The sequence below is a fragment of the Rhipicephalus microplus genome, chromosome 3 (genome assembly GCF_043290135.1).
Source record: "Rhipicephalus microplus isolate Deutch F79 chromosome 3, USDA_Rmic, whole genome shotgun sequence".
NCBI classification, from domain to species: domain Eukaryota; kingdom Metazoa; phylum Arthropoda; class Arachnida; order Ixodida; family Ixodidae; genus Rhipicephalus; species Rhipicephalus microplus.
In genome coordinates this window covers 285,261,854-285,275,344 of record NC_134702.1, presented here as the reverse complement: position 1 = coordinate 285,275,344, position 13,491 = coordinate 285,261,854, and the positions used below count along the sequence as shown (strand labels likewise).

Sequence of the window (13,491 nt, the reverse complement as noted above, 5' to 3'; positions counted from 1 at the left end):
GCTTTAAAATTACTGCTACGTATCTCACTGCATCCAGTTTGTGGAAATTAATGGTGTTAAATCAGACATTAAAGGTGATAAATATGGCGTCCCACAAGGTTCCATCATATGTCCCGTCCTTTTTCCCTTTTACATTAAAAATAATGATATCGTAGCGGTGCCACAAATGCCAGATATTGGAATAAATGCAGAAGGCATGAACGTTTTCTTCTTCTCTAATAACATCTTAGTTTTACTCCTTTAATTAATGGTTTGCTAGAGTCACTATCAATATGGTTATCTGCTAATCAACTCAGCTTAAATGTTAAGAAAACGAAGTATGTGGTTCTTGCTTCAGTTAATAAGCCAGTTGAGCTTGTATCTTCCTTATTATTTCAGTCACAGCTACTTAGTGTCGAAGTACAAGCTCTTAGGAGTATTTCTTCATGACAACTTGCAATGGACGCATCACATTAACTACATTAAATCAAATATAGCTCAGATATTTATTTCATTAATGTGGTATAATCTGCTCATTGTGAAATGTTGAATTACGATGACGGAATGCATTGTTAATTTTTTAAGAAGTATTTTGTCGTTGCTATTAAAATGCACTGCAGGGTTGTTCTTTAAGAGTATACTTCTGATTTTCATTCTAACCCCCTGTATGCAGCACCTTCAAGCTTTCAAGGTATTTTTCAATAATAAACAAATAACTAAATAAAATATCATACACTGTTACCCAAAGACTACAGCATCAGTTGTACTTTTTCACTGTTCACTCTAGATGTACACTATTTTCTTGTACGTCTATGGTGCGACTGCTAATAGGAATACGGAAACTTTATTAAAAATGCAGAAAAGGTGTATTTGTGTGGTCCATAACTTTTCGTTTTGTGAACACACTTCTGAGCACTTTCAGCAGGATCATATTTTGCACATCAGGAATATAAACTATCAGGAAATATAAACTAAAATTATTAGAAAAAGCATTTTTAAAATACAAAAGTGACTACAAATTTTTTTTACGTATGCTAATGCCATGACCAATTACTCATTAAAGGGACTCTCTACCGTCCTTGATTGCTTTCCTGTCTTGTGTCACAATATAAAGCATACCATCCGAAGTGTCTAACCTTGCAGCGATTTCTCTGGAAATTGCGTAGAAATTATACAAACCGAATTTCTCGGTCCAAGTTATGTCTCCTTTCATCAGTGGTATGAATGCACACAACACTGGTCAGTGCCGGTCAAAGTCGAAAACTGAAACTGTGTGTGGTTTTTGCAGACTTCATCAAGTTTGGTTATTAATAAAACTAAATGCTCTAGTGGTCCTTTTAGGCACGCACACACTTTTTTGTTCTCATAAGCGGCGGCAGACGCCGTAGTCTCGTTTCTTTGCCAATGTCAGGCAGGTGTACAGGCAATCGCACACACTGCCGGCAGCGCCACCGGGTGCCTATTTGAACACGCAAGGAAAAAAAAAATTCATCTCTGGCGCACTTTTAACCTGCCTCAAGTGCATAACATACAATTTTAGGTTACCCGTGTTTGCTTCTATGCAAAATAAGTCTACCTGAGAGGATTTCTTGTGCTACCAATAGCTTGTCAAGACTGACCACATTTGCTGTTGGGTGACGCTAGTGGTCACTCTTTATCTACTTTTTACAGCAGGTAGACATTATAATTTCTTTTTTTCTGGCACCAAGGCATGCTTGTTGCTATTAAAATGCACTGCAGGGTTTAATTATGTGATGAACAATCTTTTCATTTGCGCCAAGATCAGAAAAATTTTTCCGAGCGGAGGACAGTTCTTTTAAGACCCAGGAACCTGGGTAAAGCAGAAACATGAACTAACTACAGAAACCAATTATTACAATGGCAAATGTCCAAGCTCCTCAATAATGAACATGCATTATCAATGTCTGAAACATTCTCTATGTCAGCATATACAAAAAAATCAAAACAATACTTTTTCAGAAAATAGCTTGTTTGTTAAAGTGCTTCATTATGTTAATATTATTCTTTTCATTTACTCATTTGCTGTATTGTCAAAAATGTCTCAAATTGATGAAGAGTGTATCTATATATATATAATATATATATTTAGTTTTATGTTTTTTATTTATTTGATTAATTGGTGTTACTATACTGTACTGAACTAGTACTATTATAATGTTTACACCCATACATTTAAATTAGGCCTGTGTGTATATGTGTTTTCTTTCTTGCAGTTATCCATTATTTTACTCGTGGTGCTAGGATACTAGTCAGGCATGCCTAAACACACCTTTTATCTCGGTGCCATGACAATGCATGTTTCATGTATTGTCAAAATTGCAAATGAACTCCTACTAACTTCAACGTTCTCTATCTTCATAAATTTGAAGGCAGTTGTTAGTTTGTAGAAGTTGTAGCATGCAGGAATGTATGGCATGCCCATTTTTTAGAAATCCCAACAAATGCACATAATTTGATATAATTATTGAAGTTCAAGGCATTGATTCAGGTGATATTCAAACAGTGCACACTTGATGTGCAGGATCTGTTCAGGTAAAATGGCAAGTTGTCTCGAATACGCAAGTGGGCTGCTTATTTATTTATTTTTTATTTATTTATTTGAATACTTTCCATGCCCGAAGGCTTTACAGAAAGGAGTGGGGGTTATACAACAAAAAGTAAGCGAAATGTTACAATTGCTGCAAAATGGAGAGTTTGAAGTTTGCAGGGTCGATGAGGGATGCGGTGGCAGCGGAAAGGCAGTTCCAGTCTTTGCTTGTTCTGGGAATGAAAGAATCACTGTAGTGGTTTGTTCGGCAAAATGGCACACCTACTTTAAAGCAATGATCGAAACGAGGTGAAATGTAAGAGGGAGAAGAGAGAAAACTCTCTTTTAAAGATGGATTGTAATGATAAATTTTATGAAAAAGAGAAAGGCGAGAGCATTTTCGACGAAACGATAATTCGGTTAGATTCAGAGTTTTTTTCATGGCTGTGACGCTGGCATGACGGGAATAATTGCACAAAATGAAACGGGCTGCACGGTTTTGAACGGCTTCTAGAGTGAGAGTTAGGGTTACTTGACCGGGATCCCAGATGGCGCATGCGTATTCCAGTTTAGAGCATACTAACGTTTTGTAAAGGTTTAGTTTCACTGACATGGGTACGGAAGAAAAGTTTCGTCGCAAATATGCGAGCATGCGGTTAGCATTATTAGTGATGTATTCGACGTGTTTCTGCCAGGATAGATTGTTAGTAATGTTAAGCCCAAGATATTTATACGAGTGCACTGATGATAAGGGAGCATCATTAAGAAGATACATGCAGGTGTTAGAAGCTGAAGTTTTTTGAGATACATGCATGCTTTTACATTTTGTTGAATTAAGTTTCATCCGCCAGTCACGACACCAAAGAGACACGTTATCTAGGTCATTCTGAAGTCTGATAGAATCAGTTGGGTTAGTGATTTTATAATACAGCACACAATCATCAGCAAATAATTTAATGGTTGAAAACTTAACACAGTTAGGAAGGTCGTTTATATAAATCAAAAATAACAATGGACCTAACACAGGGCCCTGCGGCACCCCTGATGTTACGGCAGAGGTATCGGAAGAACAGTTGTTAGCAGTGACATATTGCGACCTGTTAGAGAGAAAGGACTTAATCCAGCCAAGCACATTAGGGTCAAGGTTCAATTGATTTATTTTAACGAGGAGAAGTTCATGAGAAACGGTATCGAACGCCTTATGAAAATCAAGAAAAATGCAATGAGTGTCGTAACCTTCGTCAGAATTGGCAAAGAGATCATTAGTGAAAGATACTAGTTGGGTTTTGCATGAAAATGTTCTCCTGAAGCCGTGTTGGAAAGGATGAAAAAAGGAATTTGTTTCAAGGAAGTCCATTAAATGAGAGAAAATAATATGTTCGAGTAGCTTACAGGAAATGCTCGTGACAAATATTGGTCGATAGTTTTCTGGAAGATGCGGGTTACCTGACTTATAGACGGGAACCACCTTTCTGGAATTCCAATCAGCGGGTAGCGATGAACACTGTAATGACTGATGAAAAAGCTTTGCAAGGACAATGGATGAATACTCTTCTTTAGAGCAAATTTCATCGGGGCCTGCAGAAGAAGACATTTTTAAACCTTGAATTAGCCTAGTTAAGCCCACCCAGTGAACAAAAATAGGTTCCATGGGCGGTAAATCGGCATGGGGTACATAAGGATATAATGAAGGGGCTGTTGTTTGAAACACTGAAGAAAAAGCATCATTTAGAACCGTGCAGCATTGTTCACGTGGTACAACCAGGTCAGAACATGTTAATTGAATATTAGATCGATATTCACCTCTCATTATGCTCCAAAATTTGCGGGGATTAGTCTGAAGAAGAGCAGGCAGTGTGGAATTAAAAAATGTTGTTTTTGCGTTCCTAACAGCGTCGTTATATTCCTTGTTTATGCTATAGTACTCAGACCTACGGCCGGGGAGGTTAGAACGTTTAGCGCTTCGGAACAGACGCTTCTTTTTGTTGCGGAGTCGGCGTAAAGTGGAACTAAACCAAGGAGAGCGAGGTTTAGTGCAAATTCTTCTGGTGGGTACATGTTCGTTGAGCAAGGATAATAATTTGTTTTTGAAAAGCAACCAGTTATTATTGACAGATCGTTCTTCATAGTTAGTTATGAATTCCTCGGTAAAACGTTCCATTTCTGCTGTAATTAGTGCCATGTTGGCACGCGAATAATCCCTAATAATTTTGAAAACCTTAGATCTCGAGGGGCGGTGAGCTTGCGCGGTGAAATGTAGTAACATGTGATCACTTAGTCCATCGAGATAAGTTATCGAAGAAACGAGATCAGGTGAAGTTGTAAGTACGAGGTCTAGAGTGTTAGAACAGGTTGATGTTGACCGCGTGGGCTTAAGAACAAGCTGAATGAGGTTAAAGTCCGTACACAAATTCAAAAACTCTATATTTTCTGGTAAATTTTGTTTTACGCTAACGGAGTCTGCACGCCATACAATACCGGGAAAATTGAAATCACCCATAAGGATCAAGGGAGAATTGGAATAGCGTACAATCAGCAGATTCAGAACATCGTGAAGTTCAGAACAAAAGGAGGGGGAAGGAGCTGGGGATCGATAACATGCACACAAAATATAGTCACGACAGGAAAAAATGATTCGCACACATACTATTTCTAAGGATGACCTGATCGGAACCTCAGAGGAATTAAACGCTTCATTGACAGCAACGAGCACGCCCCCACCGATACGGACGTCACGGTCATAACAATATGTTCTGTACGCCTTATCGCAGTCAAATATTTCACTACTTTTTATTTTTGCTGAGAGGCACGTTTCTGTTAATACGATCATATCGGCCGAGCAAGAATCGATGACTGAAGAGAGGGTGGCACGCTTATTCATGACGCTTCGAATGTTGGTGAAAAGAAACGATACATTGCTTATATTGGATTTGGGAAGAGATTTCTAGGATGATTCCGGAGAGGAACTGCTCGCGGAAGCGCCGCCACTATCGGGAGGCTTTGTACCACGAGGAACGCCTGTCTGACGGGAACTATCAAGCGCGTGAACGCTGTTGGTTATTGCGCAGTATTCATATTGCTTCTTATTCATCACAAGTTTGTTGTATCGCAGCGAAAAAGATTACCCGTTTGCTTTTCCGAATTCGATAAGCTTTTTCCTGCAATGCCGAGTTGCTTGGCAGAAGTCTTCACTCAAGGAAAAATCTGTATTTTTAAGCTTGTTTTTTAGTGACAGGATGTGGTCCTTTGTTTTAAAAGACCAGAATTTGGTTATTATTGGGCGAGTCTTACTCGCCGCAAGGACTGGCCGCTAGGGGGCCAACGTGAGCGGATGCCTGCAACGTCGGCTCCGGCAAACGGTACGTGCTACTCTTTACCAACCTTTCCTGCGGTCACTAGCCTGTTCGAACAGCGACATAAGGGTCTGAGGAAGACAGAGACGACGCCCATTCCGGGCAAGCTCCGACGTTCTGTGTGCAACAATTAGTGAACCGAGACGCTGAGCATCCGAGCTAAGCCTCTCTGAGACTCCGCTCCTTCGTCGACACTGGCAGCAACGCCTCCCGTTATTATGGAAGTAACGGTTGAGGGCCACACCATCTCCGCTGAAGAGCTCCAGGCAGGCAATTGGACACCAGTTCTCTACAAAGCCTATGCGTCTCGACCAGCCTGTTCACAGAAACCACTTTCGCAACCCAACGCTACCGTCAAGGAGACCAACCCGAACGCCATGCGCGTCGAAGCAGCTGCAACTGGAAGAGGCAAGACGCCAACCCACCTACCACCTGCTACCAAGGAGACGCGCATCATTGTAAAACGCAGCAAGCAACTGCCGCCACTCCCACCGAACGCTATTCGCGTCGTTGTTCGTCCGCGAGGTCAACTGCGACTCCTAGATGTCCCAACGCCTCGACTCATGAAGGCAGTGCAGGCCGCACTTCAAACCACTCTGCCCGATGATTTCTGCCTGCGCATACACCCCACTAATAATACATTCACGGCAGCTACAACACACTCCGCCGCAGCCGAGCTCCTAAAGACGCTGACTTCACTCACCATTGGTGGCCATGCTTACCCCTGCATGGCTTACGTGGCACCCCCACCAGGAGCTACAAGAGGGGTCATCTCAAACGCCTTTGACGACGAGACGCCAACCCAGCTGTACGAAGACCTGGTCAAACGGAATCCTGAATACTCTATACTCGCAGCCCGACGAATGGGGAAGACGCACTCCATTCTCATCACCTTCGACGCCAATGAGGTGCCACATTCCATTAAATACATGGGAGCCATTCACCGCTGTACTCCATACCGCGGAAGTCCGGATGCTTGTACGAACTGCAGACTACCGGGCCATCGTCACGACGTATGCCCAAGCCCCAAGACTAATCTTTGCCCACGCTGTGGCAGCCAACACTCACCCCAGGAACCTCCTTGCACGCCTAAGTGCATTCTGTGCGAGGGCCCTCATCTTACCGGCACTGGTTCATGCAAAGGACGCAACCTTCACCAGCCACGCAAAACGACAAAGCAACCTCAAACGCAGCGACAAGAACCGGTTCCACACGGGGACAACTTCCCCCAGTTGTCAGCGGGACCCACTCAGCCCAGCCAACTCAGCCAACCCAAGCAAGCCTGGACCGAGCCGCTTAAACAAGATTGGGGCCCTCCCCGTTCGCCCTGCAAGAACGCACTATCATCAACAGTGACTTCCAGTCTGCAAGACGCTCTGGCCAAGTCTCGGGAGGAGGCAGCGGCAGCCAAAGCAGAAGCTCAAGCAGCCCGAGCTGAAGCCGCTGCCCTTCGAGAACACATCGCGAAGCTGGAGACCCAGATAAGTACTCTCGCCACAAGCCATGCCACTCCACCTACCCCAACTCCTACTACATCCCAAACTCCTGCGCACAACCCACCCAACACCTCTAGCATGTCTTTCCCACCCAGCCATGTCAACGCGACATCCTGCTCTGATTCGCTTGAGTTAGATATCGACACGGCATTTCCTCGGCACACAAATCAGGACATTACCCCGCGTCCCTCAACACACAGCTCACTAGCCGATATTCCAACCATGCTTGAGTCTTTTACTGCTCGTTTTGAGGCAAAATTGCAGGAAGGTATCACCAGCATCAATCAGGAATGCACAACGCTCCAAGATGCGGTAATCCGTGTAACAACAGACAATGCAGCACTTAATCATCGTCTTGATGCTTTAGCTCAAACATTAACTGACCGCTACAACAATCTTGAATCACAGCTCAATTTGTTCGCAACATGCCTTGCAAAACGGGATCTCACCCCAAGTAAACGCAAGAAGCCCAAAGCAACTGAAGGGCAAGACAATCCACTCCCTGACGTCACTAACGACTCCCAACCTTGCGCGGCGGCTACGCCCCTTCTCAATTCTCATGATGGCAGCTCTAAACCGTAATCTGACACTCTGGCAGTGGAACTGCCGAGGTTTTGGCCAGAAGCGTCATGTTGTCCACCAACTGCTATCTTGCGCTGCGGGACCCGATATCCTTGCCCTACAAGAACCCTCCAACCCCCTAACCTTACCCGGCTATACTTCTATTACACCCACATCCCCTACACCCTCTCGGGTGGCGTTTCTAATTAATCGCTCAATCACCACCATCTCCCACTGTTTAGCAGTCCAAGACATTGATCACCTCTTAATTGAGCTTGTGCCGCAACATGCCAGAGCTAAAAGCCTCTTCATCCTGAATGTATACAGCAGCCCTAAGTGCTTACAGGGCAACTTCCAGCGCCTCTTTACGCTCGCGAAACGCATAGCCAATAAGTGCCCCCTACTCGTCGTGGGGGATTTCAATGCCCCACATACAGCCTGGGGTTATCCGCGCGACACACCAAAAGGACGTCGGGTGTGGTTAGCAGCGCAGCAAGCCGGCCTCTCACTGCTCACCGATTCTGCCTTTCCGACACGCATAGGGAATAGTGTCTGCAAGGACACTACACCAGATCTCTCGTTCGCACATCGCCTCCCTCATGCCACATGGTGCAACACACAAGAGAATTTGGGTAGTGACCATTACATTATCGAAATTCTCTTAAATATGCAACTACCCCGCAGGGTTCTCAGAGGTTCCACTTTTACCAACTGGGATTTTTTCCGCACTTATAGGGCAACACGCACCCACGCCTCTATCACGGACATCACTGAATGGTCAGAACAACTCCGGAGTGATGTCCGATCCGCAACTCGTCTAGTACGAGAGGACTGCCCAAGCGACACAGTTGACTCTCGTCTCCTACATTTATGGGACGCTAAAACAAGCCTAGAACGACGCTGGCAAAGCCAGCGTTGGAACCGAACTCTTAGACGTCGCCTGGCCCGCCTGAGCAAAGAGATAGAGACCCATGCAGCCACTCTTTCGCGACAGAACTGGGAATCGCTTTGCAACAAATTAGATGGCAATATGAGTATGCCTCAGACTTGGAATTTGTTCCGACACTTAATTGACCCAACTCAGTCAAAGACTACCCAAAGACACAACCTCACCAAACTCCTACATACTTGCGATAAACCTCCACCAGAACTACTACAGGAACTTCGAAATCAGTACTTCCCAACATACCCTGCCGTATTGTATCCCGATTATACAGGTCCTCCTAATGAGCTCCTCGACCAACCCATTACAGTAGCCGAAGTTCAAGCCGAACTACAGAAACTAAACACTTCCTCAGCCCCCGGTCCGGACAATATTCACAACAAAGCACTCCGTAATCTCGACGACCAATCAATTGCCGAGCTTACTGAATACTTTAATGAGTGCTGGCTAAGGGGCATCCTCCCACCACAATGGAAAGAGGCCAAGGTTGTCTTTATACCCAAACCTGGGAAACCTCTCCTTACGTCTAACCTCAGGCCCATATCCCTCACTTCTTGTGTCGGCAAACTCATGGAGCACGTACTCCAAACCAGGCTCTGCCAGTACCTAGAAGGCAAGAATCTCTTGCCTGCTTGCATGTTTGGATTTCGCCCTGGACTTTCCACACAGGACGTTTTCCTACAACTAAAACATCACATTCTTGACTCTCAAACCTGCGATACCAGAGCTATCTTAGGAGTAGATCTAACAAAGGCATTTGACAACGTTGCGCACTCAGCTATTCTAGAGAACCTTATAACCCTGGGAGTCGGCGTAAAGATGTACAACTACGTCCGCGACTTCCTCAGCCACCGCACAGCAACACTTACCTTTGGCGATCACAGCCTGCCAGGCATCACGCTTGGAGCCCGTGGTACGCCCCAGGGAGCAGTCCTCTCACCTATTCTTTTTAACATAGCACTTCTACATCTGCCCCAAAAACTGGGTCAGATCCCCGACATCCACTTCAGCTTCTATGCCGACGACATCACCGTCTGGGCAAACCGTGGTAGTGACGCCGAAATAGAAGAACACTTACAGTTGGCACTAACCACCATCGACACATATGTTCGAGAACGTGGCCTTACCTGCTCCCCTTCCAAATCAGAGCTCTTTCTTTACCGACCGAAGCAGCATGCTTCAGCCATTCCCCCTATCTCTCTCACGCTAGGTGCCCACCCCATCCCACTTGTCTCAAAAATTCGGGTGCTAGGGCTAGTACTCTACTCACATGGCGCACATGGAGAAGTCATCAGGACTCTCCAAACACATGCTCAGCAGACCATTCGGCTGATTCGTCGCATAGCGAACCGTCGGGCTGGCCTACGCGAGCGAAACACGCTTCGCCTCACCCAGGCTTACATCGTCAGCCGCACCACGTATGCCCTCCCATACCTACCTCTCCGACAAAAAGAGAGAGACCGCATTAACGCGCTTCTACGAAGTTGCACAAAAACAGCTCTACGCCTTCCCCCAAGCACATCCAATGACAGACTCTTCAAACTTGGTGTACATAATACATTTGAGGAACTCGCTGAAGCCACCTTTACGGCACAAATATGTCGTCTGTCTAATTCGGTGAGTGGCCGCGCTCTTTTGACCCAATTAGACTTATCCCCAATAACAGAATCACCTGGAAGGGTCCCTCTTTCTTCTAACCTCCGCTCTCACCTAAACGTACCGCCCATTCCCAAGAACATGCATCCTGTGCGCGACGAGAAACGCAGAAAGGCAAGGGCCCGGGCCCTCCAGAGACAATATGGCGAGGACCAGAATGTAGTCTACGTTGACGCAGCGGAATATGCGTCAAGATCCCGCATGGCCCTTGCGGTGGCTGACAATCAGGCAAATCTCCTAACTTCTTGCTCAATTGTCACAAATTCCTCCACAGAGGCAGAAGAGGCAGCCATCGCGCTTGCTCTCATCTCCACACCTGCCACCACTATCATTAGCGACTCGAAATCAGCTATTCTTAACTACGCCAATGGCCTGATATCATGTAGCGCTGCTCGCTTGCTACGCTTCTGGCAGCCTCAGTGCTCCACAACCCTGATCTGGACGCCAGCACATGCCGGCCTCCTTGGCAACGAGGAGGCTCATTCTCTAGCCCGAGGTCTCACATTCCGGGCAGGAGAAATGGAGCCCCCTCCACAGGTCGAGGAGCGCTTGCTCTCTTTTCGTGATATTCTATCGTATTACCGGGAACAACGAAGAATATACGCACCCCCAGCCCCATCCCTAAACATAGCGCAGGCCACACATTGGCGACGCCTACAAACTCGAACTGCTCCATACCCCGTATTACTAAACGCCCGTTACCCAGACCATTTCCCCTCTTCATGCAAACTTTGCGACAAACCAGGAGACTTCCTCCACATCCTCCTCACATGTCCCACCTTCCCACATCCCCCACCTCCGGCTGTGGCAGTGTCATACTGGGAGACCATCATGACCAGCACTTCTGCGTTCGATCAGCGCCGGATCATCTCGTGCGCCATGAAGAGGATCGCACTTCAAGGGCTTTCCTTTGCTTTGTAAGGGTGCCTCCTCACTGCGAGGGTGCACCCACGTGCCATGAGGGGGCTCGGCCCCCACGCTACACAGTGGCAATAAATGTTTCTACCACCACCACCTTACTCGCCGCAAAAGAGCCTTGCTCCTTCGGGTAGTTCAAATTCAAAAATTGCTCCTTCGGGTAGTTCAAATTCAAGAAAACGCGAGCAAATATCCCGGATGTGACCCTTAGATTCCGCCCAGGTCTCACAGGAATTGTCAGGGATGCCATAAAAAATGAGATTATCTCTCCGCGATCTGTCCTCTAGTTCATTCAGGCGAGAGGTAAATTCGGCGCTCTGCGCATTAACCGCCTCTGGAACAGTTCGTTGGATTTCGGTTGCAGCTGGCCCTACATCTAGGTTTTCAACAATAGATTCAACGGTTTCTAGCTTGGCCGCAAGGTCTGATACCCTTGCCGCGAGTGCTGCTTGAGTTTTTTTCAGATCGGCAAATGCCTCCATTACCTCCTCATGACGGTGGTCGCGTTTGGAAGAGAGGGCAGCAATAGCGGCAAGCAATTCATTGTGCTGTGAGGTAGAATCAACACGATTGGGCCCGGGGTTTAGCTCGACGTCTCCACAGAGAAAGAGCAACTTACAAACAAAAATACAGTCACACAAAATTTCATGAAGTACACTTGGGCACGGGAGCAGCAGCAAAAATGCGTTATTAGAGCGCTTACAGTGTATAGATGGGGCGGTACCAACCTGCACAAAGAAGGGCGGTGCGTTGAAAGGCGAACGCATCATAGCTGCTCTCCCGTGCCCACTGAAGGACGACAGGCGATGCCAGTCGTTTAAGTCGGCCCGATTAGGTGATGTCCACGACGATGGTGCTGCTGGGCTGGCTACTGGGGTAGTCACCGTCTCCAGCCAAGGTTGAAAGTAAAGCCGATCCTGTGCGGCACTTGTTTCCACGACGAACGGAGCAGCAGACGTTGGAAGCACAGCTGCGTCACTCAAGATAGGATTCCATGCGCCGAACAGGAAAAACTGCACAAAGAAGGGCGGTGCGTTGAAGGGCGAACGCATCATAGCTGCTCTCCCGTGCCCACTTATTCCCGTGCCCACTTATTCTTGGCATTTGGTGAGCTGTGCATATACGCTTAACAGTTTTGCTTGCCTATAAAAAGCATGACCTATGGAGGTGAGGCCTACACCACTGGAAATGCTGGCACCACCACTGGTGGGATTGGCTTGGCAGAATCACGTAGTCACAGTGGTAGCGTTGTTCCATTTCAGGAGTGCTGATTTGCATTGAAAACAAAATTTGAGAGAGACGCATCGTATTTCTAATTAAATGGGAAGGTGGTTTTCTCACTTTGGCTGTGGGCTTAATAACGCTTGAAAGTACTACACTGCAAAAATCTTCCAATCGCCGGCCAAGCTCATGATTCTAAAAGATTTACTTCTACTTGAGAAAAATATTGCAAAATTGCATGGACGTTCGGCCACATATGTGGGTGGCATCCTCAGTATGCATTGACCCCAAATAAGTGCGGGTCACCCCCCTGTCCACTGCCAGTCACATATTCCCTGTAAATGTCCGAACAACAGGGCATACTTTTGACTTCAATAATGAAAGTACTCTGGTTGGAAACCAAGGTGGGGAAAAAGAAAACTTCCGAAGTTGTGGTTCATCCGTCACAGCTGAAAATGGCTTGCAAGAATAACGGCCCCTAGAAGACATTTTTAGTGACATATGTGACCAGCAGTGGACTGGGTGGCTTCCACTTATGTGGTGTCTGTGTACACTTAGGATGCCACCCGTACAAGTGGCGGAACGTTTGTGTAGTTTGGTTATATTTTTGTTGTGTCTTGTCGGAGAGTAAATTTTTAAGAATCATGAACTATGCATTTACCATCTTGGAAGGCAATAGCAGTTGCCTTAGTGCGGAACGTTTCCACGGGGTAAAAGGCTGTGTGAAGCTTGGGAAGTGGTAAACAGCCATTCGCTACAATATGCGCCCGCAGCCAGCACTTTTGCAATTAAAATTGCTGCATGGGGTTGCAATGT

General features: G+C 46.1%; 1 protein-coding gene and 1 long non-coding RNA gene across 7 annotated transcripts in view; one reads left to right on the top strand and one right to left on the bottom strand.

Annotated features, from left to right (window-relative positions):
• Positions 1-13,491, top strand: part of LOC119167658 (WD repeat domain 33) — a 325,197-nt gene that overhangs the window by 9,507 nt on the left and 302,199 nt on the right. The window lies entirely within an intron of this gene.
• Positions 2,569-13,129, bottom strand: LOC142804299 (uncharacterized). The gene is made up of 2 exons (XR_012894578.1): positions 11,552-13,129; positions 2,569-5,813 (listed from the first exon to the last, which is right to left on the bottom strand). It is a non-coding gene; the product is annotated as an uncharacterized LOC142804299 (long non-coding RNA).